Genomic DNA, 21202 nt, shown 5'->3' with positions numbered 1-21202 from the left:
TTGTAAATGTATCGGAGATCCTTCCATAATCGTGTAAGTTGATGACGTTCAGGTCACAGAGCAACTATCATATGAAGAAACTCCTATTGCTATATTAGACAGACAGGTTGGGAGATTGGAACTAAATACGTAGCTTCGGTGAAAGTACTATGGAGAAACAACAATGTGGAAGAAATGACTTGGGAGGCCGAGGAAGACATGAAGTCTAGATATCCTCACTTATTTCCTCCTCCAAAGAAGGGTCCGATTGAGACACCACAATCTTAAGGTACGTGTATGGATTCTTGTGTTAGTTATTGTCATTGCCGTGTGAGGCCATTGTCGTTATTGATGATTGTGGTCCTATATGGCGTTGAATTATTGAGTTTCTACAGAAAGAGTTGGTAGTAGTATTGTTACAAAGCTGACTCTGCCAAAGTTATATAGATCCCAGAAAGTTAAACATTTGAGGACGAATGTTTCTAAGGGGGGAAAGATGTTACATCTCCCATTTTCGTACGTTAAAGTTTCATCTTCAATTAATCGACGTAAGCTCGGGGATGAGATTTTCTTGAGATTATAAGCAATTATGCTATTTATATCAAGCAATAAGTAAGTGCCGTGAAAGATAAATGGTAAACAAATCAAAGAAAATGAGTTTCCATTGAAGGTGGTCAATTTGGGATAAAATACGGTCCAAGCTATAATACCCCATATTTATTGATTAGTGCTATACCACATGACAATGATAGTAAGATAAATAAAGTATACTAGTATTTAAGTGAAATGAGACATAAAAATTATTATGTGGCTAATTAGTTAAATATGGGATAATAAAGTAAAAAAAAGTTTATATACATTAAGTACTTAAATGTGGGGATAAGAATGTAGTAAATATCCTTTGTCTTAGTAAGCACCATATATCATAATTGTAGGACTTTCACCGCCAATACATGGCCAGGTGGAAGCCAAACATTTAAAAGACCTTGTGCTCTCATTCTTGAAGGCTATTATAACATTCACCTTTAATTTGGTGTTCTCTCATTCCTGGAAAAGCCATCATAAACGTTCACTCATCAATTGTTATAGAGAATGAGTTAACAAACGTGCAACACCTTATTTAAAGATAATTCTTTGAATGATTCATCTACGACCTTCTCGAGCTCTTAGAGAAATTAAGGTAAGTTAAGGCTATTCCTTCTTTCTTTTTGGCATGATCGATACGACACGAACGAAACGAGTAAATGCACAATTTTCATAAATAATTCTATTCATAGAAATATTAAGGGTGTCTATATTCTTGATTCTTCATATGAATTATTATTATATCTTTTGTTCATGGGTCTCAGAAAAATACGTATTTGATAAAATTTATCCGACATGCATATTATTTCTATGACATTCCGAGAAAATCTTATTAACGTATTTCTTATGCATTTCATGCATTTATACATGTACATTGACCCATGACCAGAAGGCATTATATACGCGTATATTATATGTATATGGGATATGGGAAAAGGTTATGGCGTTATATACACACCACCACCTGATCAGTTGGTATATGTTGATGATTTTGCCCACAGTGACCGAGATGATATGATGGGATGCACTTAGAGGCTTGATGATATTATGTACACCTATACCTATGCATGACACGACAATTGTACGCACCTGCATGGAATTATAAATATTTTAGGATTTACAAGTCATTTAGACTTACAAGCGGAATTCATTATTCCATGTTTCATCTATGTCTTTTGTGTACTGATTTTTATGCCCTACATACTCAGTACATTATTCATACTGACATCCCTTTTTGCCTGGGGACGCTGCATTTCATGCCCGTAGGTACAGGTAGACAAGAAGACAGTCCCCATTCTTTGGATCCTTGATCAGCGAGAGTTGGTGTGCTCCAATTGATCCGGAGCTATTTTGGATTTTGGTACGATAGGTTTGTTTACATATATGGGTATGATGGAGCCTAGTCCCGTCCTTGTACAGTTGTATATTCTGTTAGAGGTCTGTAGACAGTCATGTATAGTTGGGTAGTATGCGGCCTTGTCGGCTTCCAATTTTGGTCATGTAGTTGTCTATAGCAGCCCTACCGGCTCGCCCTACGTATTTCGCATGTATATGTATATATGCCTTTTGGACAGGTTTTCCTCACATATGTTATTCTCGTAATTTAGCAGATGATATTCATGTTCATATATTTGTCGCATGCTTAAGGGTGTTCGACAGGTAGGACTCGGGCACCCGTCGGGGCCTATCGGTTTGAGTTGTGACACTCCGGTTGCAAAAGTGCTCAAAAGTGGCCTTTTTAGGTCTATTTATATGTGTAGGAAAAGACCTAAACGTGTAGGCAAAGTCCTAGTTAAACCCGGAGATGAAATAAGTCTTCAAAACTCAGACTGTGAGCGCCCAGACCTGGCCTCGCAAGGCCTAACGCCTGGTGGACCTCGCCCTAGGCCCGGCGTCGCCAGGTATAAAGCCTGGTCAATCTCGCTTTTGCCTCGCCTCGCCAGGTCTATCACCTGGCCTTAGCTTGGCGTCGCCAGGTATAAGGCCTGCTCTAGGCCTGGCTTCGCCAGGTATAACGCCTGATGTAGGCCTTGCTTCGCCAGCTTCTCCTTTTCAACTGCTTCCGAGCATGCTTTCGACTTTTAAGTATCCCTTTTTCTTTACTTTCATCTCCAATTCACCTACACATAAAATGGCCTTCATTACGAGCAAATAAAGTGTATAAAATGCAAGGCGAATAGTGTGCTAAACCATGAATTATAGCCATATATTACATGTCATCTACTCAAGTACGCATGAAATAAAATTCCCCCTCGCCCAATTAACTATTGTCCCCCTTATCCGTCTTTTCAAATTATTACAAACCAGCGAGAAAAGAGTATTACAGCCCTAATCGAATACAATAATAACTCAGTCACACTCCTGGGCCTTCTACAGTCTTAAAACTTTACTCAAAGCAACAAGCTCAAACTCCAGGTGCAAAGCAACATGCCTAAACTCTAGGCCCAGACTCAGAAGCAAGTCCTTACTCTCTTTACTTATTATACTTAAAAAGCTAATGGGGAAGGTAGCTAAGAATGCAGATGAGATCCTATAGGCATGTTATCCAGATGAATACCAACTTAAACAAGAACTATGCATATATAATCAGGAAATCTTATGCCTTATTACATCAATTAACCAGACATGGGAAAGAAATGATCTCATAGGTAATACTTTGAATGCAACATCGAAGAAGTGTAAAGATGTCACGACCCCAAATCCACTAGTTGTGATGGCACCTAACCCAACACGCTAGGTAAGTCAAGGATTGGTAGTACAAGTCCTGAGCCACTAAGACAAGATTTACAAGGCTAATATGAGAATAAGTACAACATCTATTTGAAATGTACATGAACAAAATTCGAATCTAAAGCTACCAAGGATAAGTGGCAGCTATATACGGAAAGGAAGTACATCTTTAATGCCAACTCCCGCCATGCACAACAGTATCAACTCCAAGATCTGCACACAAGGTGCAAAAGTGTAGTATGAGTACAACCGACCCCATCTACTCAATAAGTGACATACCAAACCTCAGGTTGAAAGCATTGATGAGTTCAGAAGATGGTCAGAGTCCAACTCCAATGGTCAATAATAACTCGTAATAATACAATAAGGACAATAAAGGTAAGTAACTCAAGTGATACGATGCTCAACTCGTTCACAATTACGGGAAAGTAGACATGCTTTTCAAGTATAATAGGTAAAGCCCGAATCTTTCACCGAAATCACAAACATATGAGTTTATCAGAGAACTGTAACTTTTTCAAAACTTTCAACAATAGATAAGACATTTCATTTACCTACTAGTATGAGAATAATACATCTGTGTGCATGCCAAGTCAATATCATATATTTATCAACTAGCATAAGGAAAATACACCTCTATGCCTGTATGTCAAATATATATGTCAAGTCAATAATATCCTAGTGAAATCATCAAGTACACTCACTCTCAGCACACTTAAGGTGCCTGACTCAAATGCCCCTCACCATCACACACATAATCGCTTAGCACTGAATGGGTGCCTAGATTAGAAGCCCCTCACTAAAGCACATGTATATAATACTGTGCCTACGCCCACTACTGGCATGTCAGATTTCGTAGGGGCCGATCCTACCCAAGCACTAATCAAAATCCAATATGGCCTGCTAGGACATACAACCCGATCTAAATATAAATCAATAGCCAATAGGCCTGTTGCGGTGTGCAACCCGATCCATATAACAATTTATTGCGGCATGCAACGCGATCCCATATCAATCTGTTTTGGCATGAAACCCGATCCATTATACCTCACAACAAGGCTATACGGCCTACATCAGTCATCAATCTGCTCAAGTTTAATTGGCTCACATCTCATAAAACATAATCCAATTATATAATACAGTGTGTCACAATATGTCTCAATTATAGCTCAAACTCGTATCACGTACAAGGACACCAATAACATGTGAGACAGCATATCAAAACTGTACCAGAAACAGAGATATAACATTTGAATGTAACTATCATGACTGTACAATATGACTATGGCTAAGATAAATAGCTTAAAAACAACAAGTATAGCCCTATCATGTCTCAAACAACTAGGACATAGCCTAGACATGATTTCTAGCATGAATAATATCTCACGTAGTCATATAAATAGTGAAAATATGGTAATAAATAAGCGAGATAGCAAAGCAAGGCACTAATAGCCTAAGAACTACCTGGATCATGTGTACCTCGGTCCATGCACTCATGCCCGTAACCTAGCACTTGCGTCACACTCAACACATCTCAAATAGTATAGTTCCCATGGATAATTACCCTCAAATCAAAGTTTAGATATGTTACTTACCTCAAAGTAGCAAAACCAAATACCGAGCAAGCAAAATAATACTCTAGAAATGCCATCCCGCGTGAATCAACCTCCGAACGGATCGGAACTAGCCAAAAGCAACTCAAAAATATCAAATAATGCCTTAGGAAGAAAACCTAAGCGTTAAAGATCGAATCTTTAATCAAAAACTTAAAGTCAACCCAAAAGTCAACTCGGGTCTGCACCTCAGAACCCAACAAAACTCATGAATTCTGACGATCCATTTGAATACGAGTCCAATCATACTATTTCACTCAAATCCGACTTTGAATTGATGTTCAAATCTCAAATATTCACTTTAGAAACATTTATACAAAATCCCCCAATTTCTCTTTTAGATTCCTCAATCCAATGCCAAAATCAAATATGGAATCATGTAAGTTAATCAAATTTGAGTCAAAATACTTACTTCAATCCAAATCCGACTTCAAATCGACCTCTAAATTCATTAATTTCACCCCCTTACGTTTAGGGATAAAATCCACAAATCTCCAATCAAAATATGGATTAATTCATAAATGAACTACTGTAGTCATGTTAAAATACAAATGTTGAGGTTAGATACTGACCGCTATGAAAAACGAGAAGAACACCGCGAAAATCACCTCAAACGGAGTTCTAGAACTCAAGATATGCTCAAAATACTAAATGAACGCAATCTGATTTTTTTAATACACAAGGATTCCGCTTCTGCACGCAAAAATCCATACTTGCTGTCTGCGAGCTGTAATTTTTGCATTTTTGGACCATTATACGATGCAGATGCGGACCCAACTTTGCATCTGCGAAGCACCAACACCAGCACTAGTTGTATTCTCCAACACTTAAATAGGCATAACTCCCCCTCATACGATGTCCGAATTCGACGATTCTTTTTACTATTGCTCCGTAATTACGATACAGATCTAATGCTTCAATAAAAATAGAATTTATATCTCATTGGCTTAATGAGGTACAATTTATGCGTGAAGAAATGACACCAAATCATCACAACCCAAACCTATCTGAAACTCATCTGAGTCCCTCGGGACCCCGTCTCAACATACCAATAAGTTCCAAAACATAACACAGACCTACTCGAGGCCTCAAATCCCACATAATAACATCAAAACGACGAATTGTACCTCAAAACGACTTGTCGAGTCATTAAATTCTCCCCCACTTAAACATACGTTCTTCCTCGAATGTGGCGAGAGTCATCCCAAAGCCTTCAAATCACTGTATAAACTCACCATGTGCATACTCATAGGTGGTCCCACGTCATTTTGATCTATATAAGCCTAACAACACAAACTAACTAAAGATCCTAACTACGACCTTAGTCCATAAGCCTTAGAACCAAATCCTCAACATCTGGAACTCATTATAAGACCCGATTCACGCATCTATACACTATGCAAGTCTGAACAAGATATATCAAGCCATTAATATAACCCAAGATATAAGCACATGATATACCGCATAACTCAGGTACCCATAGCAATAACTTTCGACCATAATAAGTGCTCAATAACAAATCCGGTACCGGTAACAAACCTCATATCAAGTAAAAACTTATTCTGAACCTTTGTACACTGGCAATGATGAATGAAACACGCAGAAACTCATAACCACTCATCAGATCAACCAGTCGGGGAGCTTTCTCACCCGATAAGAACAATTGACAAATTAGAAACTAATTCTGATATTATTCTTCCAAACATACCTTCCAAATCCGATAGTACTAATTCTAGATCCAATAACCTTGTATCATCCAGTACGAGCTGCTCAACTGAGATGCCATACCAATACCATCTATAGCCCCATACTGTGCAATCTGTGCACCATACAAGCAACAACTCGAATATACCCAATGATGGAAAGAGAATCAAATGAGGGAACCGTCCTGCAAGCTTAATAGGTACAACCACAAGCTCACTGCTATGAACCCATCACGCAAAGGAGAACCAAACCACACCAGATAAATACAAAGGGTCATATCCCAACATAACTTGGCTATGATGCGAGATCCAATCCAAACACCTGTCCACATGAAATACCTCGAGCCATGATACTCATAATCAACAACCATATACATAACAACATCAAACACGCGAAGTGCACGACCATGACCATAGAGAAACAGATAACATAATATACCATAACATGAAGACCATAACCAATGCGCAATCAACCATTCAACACCCCAAGATCCATCTCGTTCGAATTCTGCCACAAGGCCCAACAGAACCGCATCATATGGGTAAGTAGTTAGCAGTCTCACAACCCATCGTAGCATAGAAGAGTAACTCATGGAACAAATCAGACACGAATAAGATCAACTCTAACCGATGACACACCCTTCAACAATAGTTGTGCTGCGTAAACAAATCCGACCCGATGTAGAATACACGTTCTCGTTAGGCTTACCAGTGGCCTCCAATCAATTACGATCCTCCCAAAATAGGTAGATAACCTTCAAAAAGTGCACAATAACCTATCCATAACACATACAATCAGTCATCAACCTCTTAACATACCTCCATCCTCCACTACCAAGGAACAATTTGCCTCTACGAATCCTCATAATCTTCAAATCCCTAGAATACAAGAATCACCATTTTCGATCCCAACTCGACCACTCGAATGACTAACACATCCCTCTTACTCAATTAGCTCAGGAGAAATACTTCTATAATTCTTCTGTGCCATATAGCAAAATCTGAACATCAATAGTCGAGCAACCAGGTGATTACCGTAATACCAGTCAAGCATCCGTAAGCCACAACACAATGCGCCCTTCCGAAATGCATACTCTTGTCAAGTATTACCAAATAGTACTAATATTCTTCCAAACATCTGAACCCATCCATGCTATCTAGAACTCATAACCTTCCCTTCGAGACTGAAGCACAACCTTGTACATGTAAATCTCGATCACACGATGCACCGCCTCTATCAAACCATCATACGGAAGCACGAGAACCCCATTATCAACTCTGAGTTACAAGAAGGATACGTACTCAATCAGCCAGAAACCTTCCACTAGATCTCATCCATGAGAAAATCACAACGTGGATCATACTCCTCATACTTGTCAAAAACATCCATCCCAAGCTAAAGTCAAAACCATCGAGAATTCTTCGAACCCCATTTACACAAAATCAAGCCATTAAAACTGAATCCCTCTAACTCAACCAAGTCATGCAGATCTCTCAACCTAAGATTATTGCCACAAAACTGCGGTAAAACCTTACCACACCAAGAGAACTAAAAGAACAGATCATACCCATTACCATGCTAATCCAACCTACTACCAAGCTATTCTATTTCTCTGAGTTCCTTCCAAATTACATTCAAGTTACCACTTCTCCTTGCCGATACACCACGAATCCTTGACCAAAGCTTACCACAAGAGATCCTAGCATGAAACCACACTGTCTAAAGGCCCATAAGCCACTGTATTACCTCTTAGGTTCACAAAAATGCTGCATCCGAGATACCCACTCTGAAGAGACCTTATATAGAATCCATAATGATACAAAAATACCACGAGTTCTGACACCATCCAATGCAGATCTCAGATGTTTGCCATTTACAAACCTAGAAATTCCTCAAATACCACTTATGAATCTTGAACCCATTAGAACCTTCTCGAGACTCATCCACCCTATTCTAATCTCAAATGCACTACCAAAATGAGCTGAACGACCTGTGCTTCATTAGCACACCAACATCCAAAGAAGTAACCATACCTTACCAGACTCTCTTCTCTTAACACATTTCATCAATCAAAAATAACAAACCTGAATCATTCCAAGATCTCCATATATCCATAAAGTGTAATACAACATGCATCCCGAAATTTCCTTGCTCAAGTCATCAACAAAACCAACATCTTCGAGTCATAACTGATCCACAAACATGCCTCAGGCCGAAACTAATGTAGCACATAACCATGCAACTTGATCGTCGATATCAGACTCCCCTACTATGCCCGAAACCATTGAACATAGTATTTGATAATCCACAATACCTTTACTCCATAACTTCCATGATCACGCACTGTAATTCAACTAAATCCTTCACAAGCACATGTAACACAAATCATAAAATACCTCAAATCACCCCCTAAGAGCATATCATCTTCATGATAGTCATGCAAATGCCTTGAAGTGACCCAAACTCAAATTGCAACATATACACACCACGCTGGTAGAAAGGAAACTCTTCACAGAAACATCATAGGGATCACACAAACTCAGAACATCTCGCAGGAGATAACCCACCCGCTTAAACTCAAACTAGAATCAGTTGATGACTCTCTCATGGTCACAACCACAATGCAATCACTTAATCTTACCGAGTCTGAATTCGTCAACCAGACATAAGAATACACTTCATTCTACAGACGAACAACTAAAAGATTTGTAACACACCAATAACTCATGATTGTACAAGACATAAAGATAAAAATCAAGCATCCATAGTGATTTTCACATCCAAAGAAAATTCTTTTTGTCAAATCTAGGCCATCTGAACACATCCCGCAGTCACATCATACTCATCATATGGCCACCAAACCACTCACTGAGCCACCACTCCCACTCCTAGGGACACTACTGGACATAGAAGTCCAAAAGCACATACTCACATAACTGAAACCACCGAGCCCAAGCTACAATCAAAACATGACCTCAAGTCCTCCAGACTGGCCTATCCCTACAATACAGAGAATACATCTCGCACCTCATTCGTGGAATCACAAGCCATCAATGGCCAGCTGATATCAAATTCTCAAACATAACATACGAGTGAGTGGGAGGAATTGAAGAGATACACTTCTAGCTGAATCAATGACGCACGATAAAGAAAGAAAGATGGGAAATTTTCCTACATGCCATCTAGCCTCTGGAAGATAGGTATGTACGTCATCATATCGATCCACAAGACTCTACTAGACACTTTCTCATGACTCGTAGAACCTATAAACCTGGAGCTATGATACCTACTTGTCACGACCCCAAATCTACTAGTCGTGATAAAACCTAACTCAACCCGCTAGGTAAGCCAAATAACAGTCAACATAACACAAATGAGAATAATAAAAGCCAATGAGAAAAATAATGAAGTTCTATACAAAATTTCAAGGATTGGTAGTACAAGTCATAAGCCACTAAGACAAGATTTACAAGGCTAGTATGAGAATAAGTACAACATCTATTTGAAATGTGCATGAACAGAATTCGAATCTAAAGCTACCAAGGACAACTGGCAGCTATATCTGGAAAGTAGGTACATCTTCAATGCCAGCTCCTGCCATGCACAACAGTATCATCTCCAAGATCTAGACTCAAGGTACAGAAGTGTAGTATGAGTACAACTGACCAAATATACTCAATAAGTAACAAACCTAACCTCAGGTTGAAAGCAATAGCAAGCTGGGAAGATGGTCAGAATCCAACACTAGTGGTCAATAACAACTCGTAATAATATAATGAGGACAATAAGGCTAATTAACTCAAGAGTTATGATGCTCAGCTCGTTCACAGTTATAGGAAAGTAGACATGCTTTTCAAGTATAACAGTTAAAGCATGAATCTTTCATCGATATCACAAACATATGAGTTTAATAGGGAACTGTGACTTTTTCCAAATTTTCAAAAATAGATAAGACATTTCATTTACCAACTAACATGAGGAAAATACATCTGTATGCCTACATGTCAAGTCAATATCATCTATTTATCAGCTAACATGAGAAAAATACATCTCTATGCCTACATGTCAACTATACATGTCAAGTCAATAATATCCTAGTGAAATCATCAAGTACACTCACTCTTAGCACACTCAAGGTTCCTGGCTCAAATGCCTCTCAACATCACACATACAATCACTCAGCACTGTACGGGTGCCTAGACTCAAAAGCACCTCACAAAAGCACATGTATTTAATACTGTGCATGTGCTTACTACTAATATGTCAGACTTTGGAGGGGCAGATCCTACCCAAACGCTAATAAAAATCCAATATGGTATGTTGCGGCATGCAACCTGATCCAAATATTAATCAATAGCCAATAGGCCTGTTGTGGCGTGCAACTCGATCCATATAACAATCTGTTGCAGCATGCAACCCGATCCATATCAATCTATTATGGTATGCAGCCCGATCATACATAACTCGTGACACAGCTCTATGGCCCATATCAGTCATCAATCCGCTCAAGTCTTAATGGCTCACATCTCACAAAACATAATCCAGTTATATAACACGGTGTATCATAGTATGCCTCAATTACAGCTCAAACTTGTATCACATACAAGGAGACCAATAACATGGGAGACAGCATATCAAAAGTGCATAGAGACAAAGATATAACATGTAGATGTAATTATCATGACTGTATGGTATGACTACGACTAAGACAAATAGCTCAGAAATATCATTTATAGCCCTATCATGTCACAAACAACTAGCACATAGCCTAGATATGATTTCTAGCATGAATAATATCTCACGTAGTCATATAAATGGTGAAAGTATGGTAACAAATAAGCATAATAGCAAAGCAATGCACATAATAACCTAAGAACTACCCGGATCATGAGTACCTCAGTGCACGCACACACGCCTGTCACCTAGCACTTGCATCACACCCAACACATCTCAAATATCATAGTTCTTAGGGATAATTACCCTCAAATCAAAGCTTAGATATGTTACGTACCTCTAACAAGCAAAACCAAATACCGAGAAAGCCAAACAATACTCTAGAAACGCTTATAATATAAAAGCTAAACAATTAGCGCTTGGGCAAGGATCCTGTAAGGCCCCGTAAAATTATACCTAAAACCTGGGGTTTCAGACTTTATGGGTTGAACAATACGTTGGGGAGTTGAAGAATCTTTTTGAAAGTTCAGGGCATTTCTGCGATCCATTCTGCGGGAAGCAGAAACTTGGGAAAAGTTTTGGACCATTATGCGGCCGCATAATCATTTCGCATGCCGCACAACCCATTATGGATCCAACACAAAAACATTTTTGAAGGGAAGTTCTGTGGTGCATTATGCGATCGCAGAATAGGTCTGCGGACCGTAGACCGGTCGCAGAGTGAGGCAGGAGTGCCCAGTTCCGGAGGGCCATTATGCGGTCCATTCCGTGGACCGTATAACCGTTATTCGGTCGCATATCTGCATCGAGGCTTCATTTTTTATAACTTTTTAACACGACCCTATCTCGATAATTAGACGCAAGGGACCATTTTTGAAGGGGATATCTGGTATTTAAAGAGAGGGAGTTCCCTAGAGTGAGAGGTGAAATCCCTAAGCTAATTGTTCATCCAAAATCTTGCTAAAGCCTTGAAATTCAACAAGAAAGCTCACAAGGTCTTCAACCAAGAGGTAAGATTCCATCCCTAACCTTCAATTTCGAAATTTTGTTTGGGAATAGGTGATGGGGAGGAAGGTTTTGAGGATGAGGGTTGTTGTTTATGCATGCATGAACATTCATGATTTGTGGGAAGGTAGCTGAACTCAAATGGGTAGACCTTGGCTTGTCGCGTGAAGGAAATCCTCCATAGGAGAAGCTAGAAATCATAATGCCCACCTAGTGCTTGATTAAATGCTCAAATGAGTTGGAAACATGAACTCCTCCCTAATTTGTGTTCAATTTTGCTATATCTCTAAATAGATCAAAGTTGCTAGGATTTCCGAAATGGTGTAGTGAATTAAGGAAAGCTCAAAGCGAGGTATGTTGGCTAAACTCTTCTCTTAGAATTGAACCCCACAATATCCTTGTAAGTCCCATGTTGCTCATTATGAATTGATTACTTCGAATAAGCCTTGTGTCAAAAAAGATATATGCGTTCAATTTTTATTCCAAATATTCTTGTTATGTTGAGTTACTATTTGAGAAGGTGATTAAGCATGGGCTGTGTGTTAAGATGTTATGATTTAAAAATGTGATTCTAATGAAAACTAGCATGTCGAATTGTGTAAGAATTTACATGTGCCAAAGATCCTTAATTTGGTTAGTTGCTTAAATGTATTTAAAGACTTAAATAGAAATGTTTGTTGTTGACGATCCGTGTGTCATGCCCCGACCTCGGGGAGCGCGACCGACGCTCAACTGAGATACCCTGGTCGAGCAAGCCTATACAACAACTTCTACCCAATTCGCCCATGAATGAAGAGAAGATGCATTTATATCATTAATTAAACATTAAGAGTTCATGTGAATAACACCAGTTCACTTCCATTATGTCATTAACAAGTCCCCAAAACAGTACACTATACATTCATAGTTAAAGTGGGATATGTGATACAATTACAACAAGTTTAGTTCAATCTTCCCAAAATAAGATACAACCCACACATTGTCTATGAAGCCTCTAATAGAAACAAAAGAGTACTATGACAGTGTCGGCAACCAGGCCCGGCATACCTCAAAACACTATGTGCATGGAACAAGAGATACAAGAAACCGGAATAAAGTGGGGCTCACCAAGTTAGCTGAGGAGGGGGTGTGCTGCTATCACTAATCAATACCACCTGCTATGGAATCACCTGCATCCATTAAAGATGCAGCGCCCCCGGCAAAAGGGACGTTAGTACATGTCGAATAGTACTAGTATGAAAACCAAACATACACAAGGTCTTGGAATTAAAAAATGTATATGATGAATCATGGTAAACATAAAAGGCTTATTTAGCCGTTAAGGCCATAGAAAATTTATTAAGAGCTTTCAATACCAATTATAAATTCCTAAGTATGGGATCCTCTACAACTACCTTTATACAAAGCGGCCCTGCCACCTCTCCCCAATGTATGCGGGTGGAGGTGCAATCATAATACCAGAAACTCTACAGAATGGCCTTACCGTCTCACCCCAATGTATGCGAGTGGAGGTGCATTCACCATGCCACAAACTCTACACAAATTGGCCCCGCCGCCTCACCCCGATGTATGCAGGTGAAGGTGTATTCATAATACCACAACTCTACACAAAGAGGCCCCGCCGCCTCACCCCAATGTATACGGGTGGAGGTGTGTTCACAATTTCACAGTTCAGATTCCCAAAACGATTATAGCTTGTACAAGAGAGTTCCCTTTTAAATCAACCATTTGTCACCCTTATCCGTAGCAAGTGTAAGTTCATAAGGTCTCATCACATGAGAAATCCGTGTTTAATCCCATTGAGTTCATACAAGATCTTCTTCCCAAAAAAGGGTATAACATAATTAAGTCAAAAATAGAGAATGATTAACACACGAGGTTTCTAACACGTTATGTCAATCGGGAATCAATTTTACTAGTTTGAATACCCCACATCAATTGCGTTTCAAATTCAACTACACATGATAAAATTTTACAAGGATTCGAGAATTCCGATACTAGAAGAAGAGTTTAGCCTTCATACCTCGCTTTGAGCTTTCCTTAAATTACTACAATGGTCCGGAAATCCTAGCAACTTCAATATATTTTGAGACATAACAAAATTGAACACAAATTAGGACGATATTCACGGTTTCAGCTCATTTGAGTATTTTATCAAACACTAGATGTGCAAATTTGATTACAAGGTTCTACCACCAGATTTCCTTCATTCCACAACCCAATATTTACCCATTTGAGATCAACAATCTTCCAAAAAACCTTATTGGTACATGTATGTATAAATAATACTCTCAAACCCAAGAATCACACTCCCTTTTACCCATCTTCTACCCAAATTTGAAATTGGAGAATTGGGGGAAGAAATTCTTACATTTTAGATACCCTAGCAAGTTCTTCTTGATGAAATTCCATGGCTTGATCCAAGTTGAGTAGTGAAATCCTTGAATCCTCCCCTTTCTCTCTCTAGAATAACTCTCTCCTCTCTCTAAAATATCAGATAACCCCTCAAAAATGACCCCTATGGCTAGATAAAATGAATTTGGGTCGGATTATTAAATTAGAAAAATGAAGCCCCAACATAGATCTACGGTCACATATGCGACCGCATAACGCTTCTACGGTCCGCAAAATGGGCCGCAAAATGGCCCCCCGGCACTGGGCACTTTTGCCTCACTCTGCGACTGATCTGCGGTCCGCAGACCTATTATGTGGTTGCATAAAGCACCGCGAAACATCCCTCCGAAAATTTTTGAGCTGGGTCTGCAATGGGTTTTGCGGCCCGCAAAATGATTATGCGGCCGCATAATGGACCGTATAATGGTCCGAAAATTTGCCTAGATTTCTGCCTCAGTCTACGGCAGATCTCCGGTTCGCAGACCAGTTCTGCGACTGAAGAGTGGACTGCATAAATGTCCTGCACTTCCAAAAATATTTTTCAACTCCCCAATGCACTGTTCAATCCAAAAAGTCTGAACCGTGGTGAGCAAGCTCGTCGCAAAGAATCCCTACACTCGTCAATACATAAGTCTACTTCGGCACCATGAAAATCCGGGTTTTTGGTAATATTTTATGGGGCCTTATACCGTGATGATTATTGGAAGTGAAACAATAAATATAGAATATGAAATACGGCTAACGTACGAACAATGACTTTATATATGGGGCCATTAGTGCCAATGAAACCGAGAGGCGAGAACAAGATGTTGAAATGAGTTGTGAATCATTTTAAAAATAAATGCTCTGGGAGTATCATTTAGTCACTCAGGAAGGGTAGGTCAAAATAACCTAACCCCGAAACTACATGTGCCGGTGTTGGAGTGATTGAGGGGTAAATCCCCGTGTTAATGTGATGAGGTTGTTTCCCCTTATATGGGATAAGAATGATGTGTGAGATGTTTCCCCTTGAATAGGATGAGATTATTACTAGTGAAATGTGATGTGATGTCGACCCACACAACATTGTGGTGAGACGACTTAGCTGATCGGGATGAGATCGGACTCCATACCGCGCACATGGTGGTATTGTGAGTGGATGTCTTGGGGTGATACGTCTTAGCCAGTCGGGCTGAGACCGGACTCCGTGCTAAAAGCACGGTGGTATATCGGTGCTAAAGATCTCCCAACTTAAAATACTGAAAAGTACTTGAAATTTACCTTTCCCTAACTTGACGCCTTGATATTGTTTGAGTTTCTTATTGATTTCATGTTTTTTTCTCTATTTACTGTTACTCATTATATTGAGAGGGTGTGTAGTCTTACATACTAGTACTATTCCATATGTACTAACCTCCCTTTTGCCGGGGGCGCTACATCTTTAATGGATGCAGGTGGTTCCATAGCAGGTGGTATTGATCAGTGATAGCAGCACACCCTCTCCTTAACTGACTTGGGGAGCCCTACTTTATTTCGGGGTCATGTATCTCTTGTCCTTTGCACGTAGCATTTTGAGGTATAGCCGGGCCTTATTGTCAGCACTGCTGTAGTACTCTTTTGTTTCTGTTAGAGGCTCCGTAGACATAGTGTGGGTTGTTTCTGTGTTTTGGGAAAATTTAACTAAAAATGATGTAATCGTATCATTAGTTCCACTTTAACTATGATTGTACAATGTACTGTTTTGGAGACTTGTTAATGATGTAACTAATGGAAATGAATTGGTGTTATTCACATGACCTCTTATTGTCTAATTAATGAAATGTATTCTTCTCTTTATTCATGGGTGAGTTGGGTAGACAACACTGTGCAGGCTTGTTCGACTGGGGTAACTCTGTTGAGCGCTGGTCGCGCTCCCCAAGGCCGGGGTGTGACAAACTTGGTATCAGAGCCTACGGTTATAAAGTTTCCTGGGATGTCTCGGAACCGTATATAGTAGAGTCCTTCTTATCGGTGTGTTGTCGACCACATCTATAATAAGGAGGATACTTGGGCATTTAGGATTAATACCCTTGTTTGATATTCTAGATCGTGCGATAAAGTTGATTGTAAGATTGTTCCTCTTTTAACTCGTGCATTACTATAATTTTCAGTATATGGTGCCTAGGAAGAAAGCAAGAACTGGCCAAGGAGCCAATCCCACCCCAGGAGTGGCAGTTGATCCTTTACTTGATGATGTGGGTGAGCGCGTGAGGGGTGAGAATATTCCCTCGACCACTACACTACCTGATTCTACTACACCTGATCAGACTGCACTTGTCCCTACACCTACAAGAGGTGCAAGGATCCTTCCAACTAATATTCCAGTTCCACCTCCAGCCCAGCTTCTGATCCCGGTGTATTTGATGGGGATCTTAGGGGAGCCATACAGATGTTAGCTTAGATAGTGGCTTCCCAGGCCTAGAGATAAAATGTTGCACCCACTTCTTCTAGTAAGCTAGGGGATTGCAATAGTTCTAGAGTGAACATGTTTCTCTAGTTTGATCCCCCAGTGTTCATAGGTACTGATCTTGAGGCGCACCCCCAGGACTTTATTGAGTTGCACAAGACCCTCCGAGTTATGCATTCTACTAAGATAGAGGGAGCACAGTTTACTTCCTAACCCCTAAAAGGGGTGGCTTATTCTTGGTTTGAGATGTGGGAGGAATCCCATGAGGAGGGGAGCCCTCCGGCAAGGTGGAGTGAGTTTGCCAATGCTTTCATTGATCATTTCTTGCCTACCGAGACTATGGCAGCCCATGCCGCTGAGTTTGAGAGCCTGAAGCAAGGTAGCATGAGTGTGTGGAAGTATCATATGAGATTCGTGCGCTTGTCCAAATATGCCATCTACATGTTGCCCACTATGGAGGCTAGAGTGCGCCGGTTTGTGTAGGGCCTTAGCCCCTTGGTTATCAATAAGGTCGCTACAGCTGCCTTGAATTATGATATGAACTATGGTAAGATGGTGGCATTTCCTCAAGCCACAGAGACCCGCAAATTGAATAATATGATGGAGCGTGAGGGCAGTAGCAAGGCCCGGTCCGTGGGCAACTTTGGTGGTTCTTCTGGTGGTGGTGGTGGTAGGTCAGCATTCAGGGGAGGGTCATCAGGGCCATCCCCATCTTTTGCTCAGTCTTCAGTCAGTGCGTAGCCATTGGGGCCCAGTCAGTAGCAGGGGAGCCGTTTTAGGCCTAGCCAGGGCAACATGGGATCCTACCAGCAGGTTCGGTCTGGTGGGAGATTTTAGCAGCAGCGGAGGCCCCCATGACCTAGGTGCGGGAAGATGCACTTTGGGGCCTGCTTCATAGACTAACCCATATGTTACGGGTGTGGTATGAGGGGTCACATTTAGAGGGGTTGTCGTTCGTCTCACCAGAGCATGGGCTGGGGTGCAACACAACCAGCCAGTTCTGTAGCTACTATATACGCAACACCTCCTCCAGCTCGAGGCACTCCAGCCATCGCATGGAGTGGTGCAGCTAGTGGTGGTACATAAAGTTCGAGAGGACTCAGTCATTTCTATGATATGAAAGGTCGTGAGAGTTCATAGGCTTCTCCAGATGTTGTCACATGTATATTAACTGTCCAATCTCATGATGTGCATGCTCTTATTGATCCCAGATCTACTTTGTCCTATGTCACTCCCTATGTTGCTATGGAATTTGGGATAGAACCGGAATAACTCCATGAGCCATTCTCTGTATCTACTCTGATTAGTGAGTCTATTGTGGTTGCACGGGTTTATAGGGATTTAGTTGTCACAGTGCGTGGTTGGGACACCATGGCCGACCTCGTTGAATTGGGGATGGTTAATTTTGATGTAATAATGGGGATGGATTGGATTTATTCATGTTTTGCTAAGCTTGATTGTCGAACCAGAATCGTTAGGCTTGAATTTCCAAATGAGTCAGTGATTGAATGGAAGGGGGGTGATGTGGTCCCGAAGGGTAGGTTTATTTCTTACCTTAAGGCCACGAAGATGATTAACAAGGGGTGTATCTACCATTTTGTTCGGGTTACGGACACCGATACTGAGGCACCTACACTTGAGTCCGAGACTGTTGTGAATGAATTTCTGAGGGTCTTTCCGAATGAGCTCCCTAGGATCCCACTAGACAGGGAGATTGATTTTGGGATTGATGTGATGCCAGACACGCAGCCTATATCTATTCTGCCCTACAGAATGGCACCGGCAGAATTGACGGAGCCAAAGGAACAATTGAAGGATTTGTTAGAGAAGGGTTTCATTCGGCCGAGTGTGTGGCCTTGGGGCGCACCGGTCCTTTTTTTAAGGAAGAAAGATGGGCCACTGAGAATGTGTATTGACTATCGGCAGCTCAACAATGTCATGATCAAGAATAAGTACCCACTACCAAAGATAGATGACTTGTTGGACCAATTGCAAGGTGCTAAGTACTTCTCTAAGATTGATTTAACATCCGGGTATCACCAATTGAAGATCAAGGAGCAGGATATTCCGAAAATAACTTTCACGACCCGCTATGGGCACTTTGACCTTCTGGTAATGTCTTTTGGGCTAACAAATGCCCCGGCAGCTTTAATGGATCTTTTGAACCTAGTTTTCAAGCCGTTCCTCGACTCTTTCGTGATAGTGTTTACTGACGATATCCTTGTATATTCACAAAGTCAAGAAGACCATGCTGATCATCTCAGAGTAGTTTTACAGAACCTCTATCAGCACCAGTTGTATGTGAAGTTTTCGAAATGTGAATTTTGGCTTGAATCTGTCACATTCTTGAGCCATGTCGTCTCAAGAGAAGGAACTAAGGTCGATCCTCAGAAGATTTCAGCGGTGAGGAATTGGCCTAGACCTATTACCCCAACTGAGATTTGCAGTTTCTTGGGCTTATCTGGATATTACAAGAAGTTTGTGGAGGGGTTCTCTACCCTTGACTCTCCGTTGACTAAATTAACGCAGAAGGCGGTTAAGTTCCAATGGTTAGATGCTTGTGAAAAGAGCTTTCAGGAGCTGAAATCGAGATTGACTACGGCACCAGTGTTGACTCTACCAGAAGGTACAAATGGGTTTGTAGTATATTATGATTCTTCAAGAATCAGACTTGGGTGTGTATTAATGCAATATGGCAAAGTGATAGCTTATGCTTCTAAGTAACTCAAGAATTATGAAAAGAACTATCAACACATTACTTAGAGCTTGCGGCAGTGATATTTGCATTGAAGATTTGGTGTCATTACCTATATGGGGTCCATGTGGATATATACACGAACCATAAGAGTCATTAATACATTTTCCAACAGAAGGAATTGAATCTGAGGCAGAGAAGATGGCTTGAATTACTAAAGGATTACGACATCGATATTCTGTATCATCCGGGGAAGGCTAATGTTGTAGCGGATGCTCTTAGCCAGAAATGTCACGACCCAAATAACCCTGTCGTGATGGCGCCTATCGTGGAACTTGGTAAGCCGACTCATTTCCAAAACAAACCAATATTTTTATTTCAAAGATAATTTCAAGGCTATTTAACATAAAAACCTTCGTAAAGGAGTTCAAATCAAAACAAAAGTGCGAAAAAGAAAACCCCGACATCGGGTTGTCACTAGTCATGAGCATCTACTATAATTTGCCTGACAATATCGATACTAACATAGTCTGAAAAATAGCTAAATACAACTTAAGGAAGATAAGAGGGAGAAGAGCAGGGCTGCGATTTCCAGGCAGCTACCTTGCTATCCACGAGAAAATCTGCAACCGGAATAGTCAACAACCGCTACCGTGTCCAGATACACCTGGATCTGCACACAAGGTGCAGAGAGTAACGTGAGTACGCCAACTCAGTAAGTAACAACAGTAAATAATGACTGAGAAGTAGTGACAAGCAACAATGCAAGTAAAGTTCATATCACAAAAAAAAATTCAATAAAATACAGCATGCTTTTAAAACCAGGGTTTGAATCAAATCAGCTCTTTTTAAATCCAGTTCCGGTAAAATCATTTAAAGACATCTTTCAACAATTTTTAAACAAAGGCTCAATGCAAAGGTGAGCAAAAATAATGAAATCATAATCAGCCCCTCGGGCAACATCACTCATATACAGCCCCTCGGGCAAACCTTACAATCACTCGTATACAACCCCTCGAGCAGACCTCACCATCACTCATGCCTCCCAGTCACTCAGCACTCGGCACTCGCACTCAGTAGGTACCTGCGCTCACTGGGGGTATGTACAGACTCCAGAGGGGCTCCTTCAGCCTAAGCGCTATATCAAGCCAATCATGGCATAAATCAATGAGGCCCTCGGCCTATATCAAACATGTTGCGGCGTGCAGCCTGATCCCATAAATATCCTCTCAAATCAAGCCCTCGGCCTCACTCAGTCATAAATTTCTCCAGCCTCTCGGGCTCTCAGAAAACAAAGTATTCAGCCCAAACAACATTTATATGATGCATCAAAATAGAGTAATAGAGACTGAGTTATGCTGTAAATATGTATAAACATGATTGAGTATAGATTTTTAA

General features: G+C 40.6%; 1 long non-coding RNA gene across 1 annotated transcript in view; it reads left to right on the top strand.

The window, feature by feature from the left end:
* LOC138903755 (uncharacterized) overlaps nt 1-17996 on the top strand; it is a 55597-nt gene extending 37601 nt beyond the window's left edge. Inside the window, exon 3 of the long non-coding RNA XR_011413151.1 lies at nt 17983-17996. This is a non-coding gene — a long non-coding RNA (uncharacterized lncRNA). The remainder of the gene's footprint in view (nt 1-17982) is intronic.
* Nucleotides 17997-21202: the final 3206 nt, after the last annotated feature.

This window comes from Nicotiana tomentosiformis, chromosome 12 (genome assembly GCF_000390325.3).
Source record: "Nicotiana tomentosiformis chromosome 12, ASM39032v3, whole genome shotgun sequence".
Taxonomy (NCBI): domain Eukaryota; kingdom Viridiplantae; phylum Streptophyta; class Magnoliopsida; order Solanales; family Solanaceae; genus Nicotiana; species Nicotiana tomentosiformis.
Note: the sequence above shows the minus strand (reverse complement) of the source record. Positions and strands in the feature narration are given on the sequence as shown.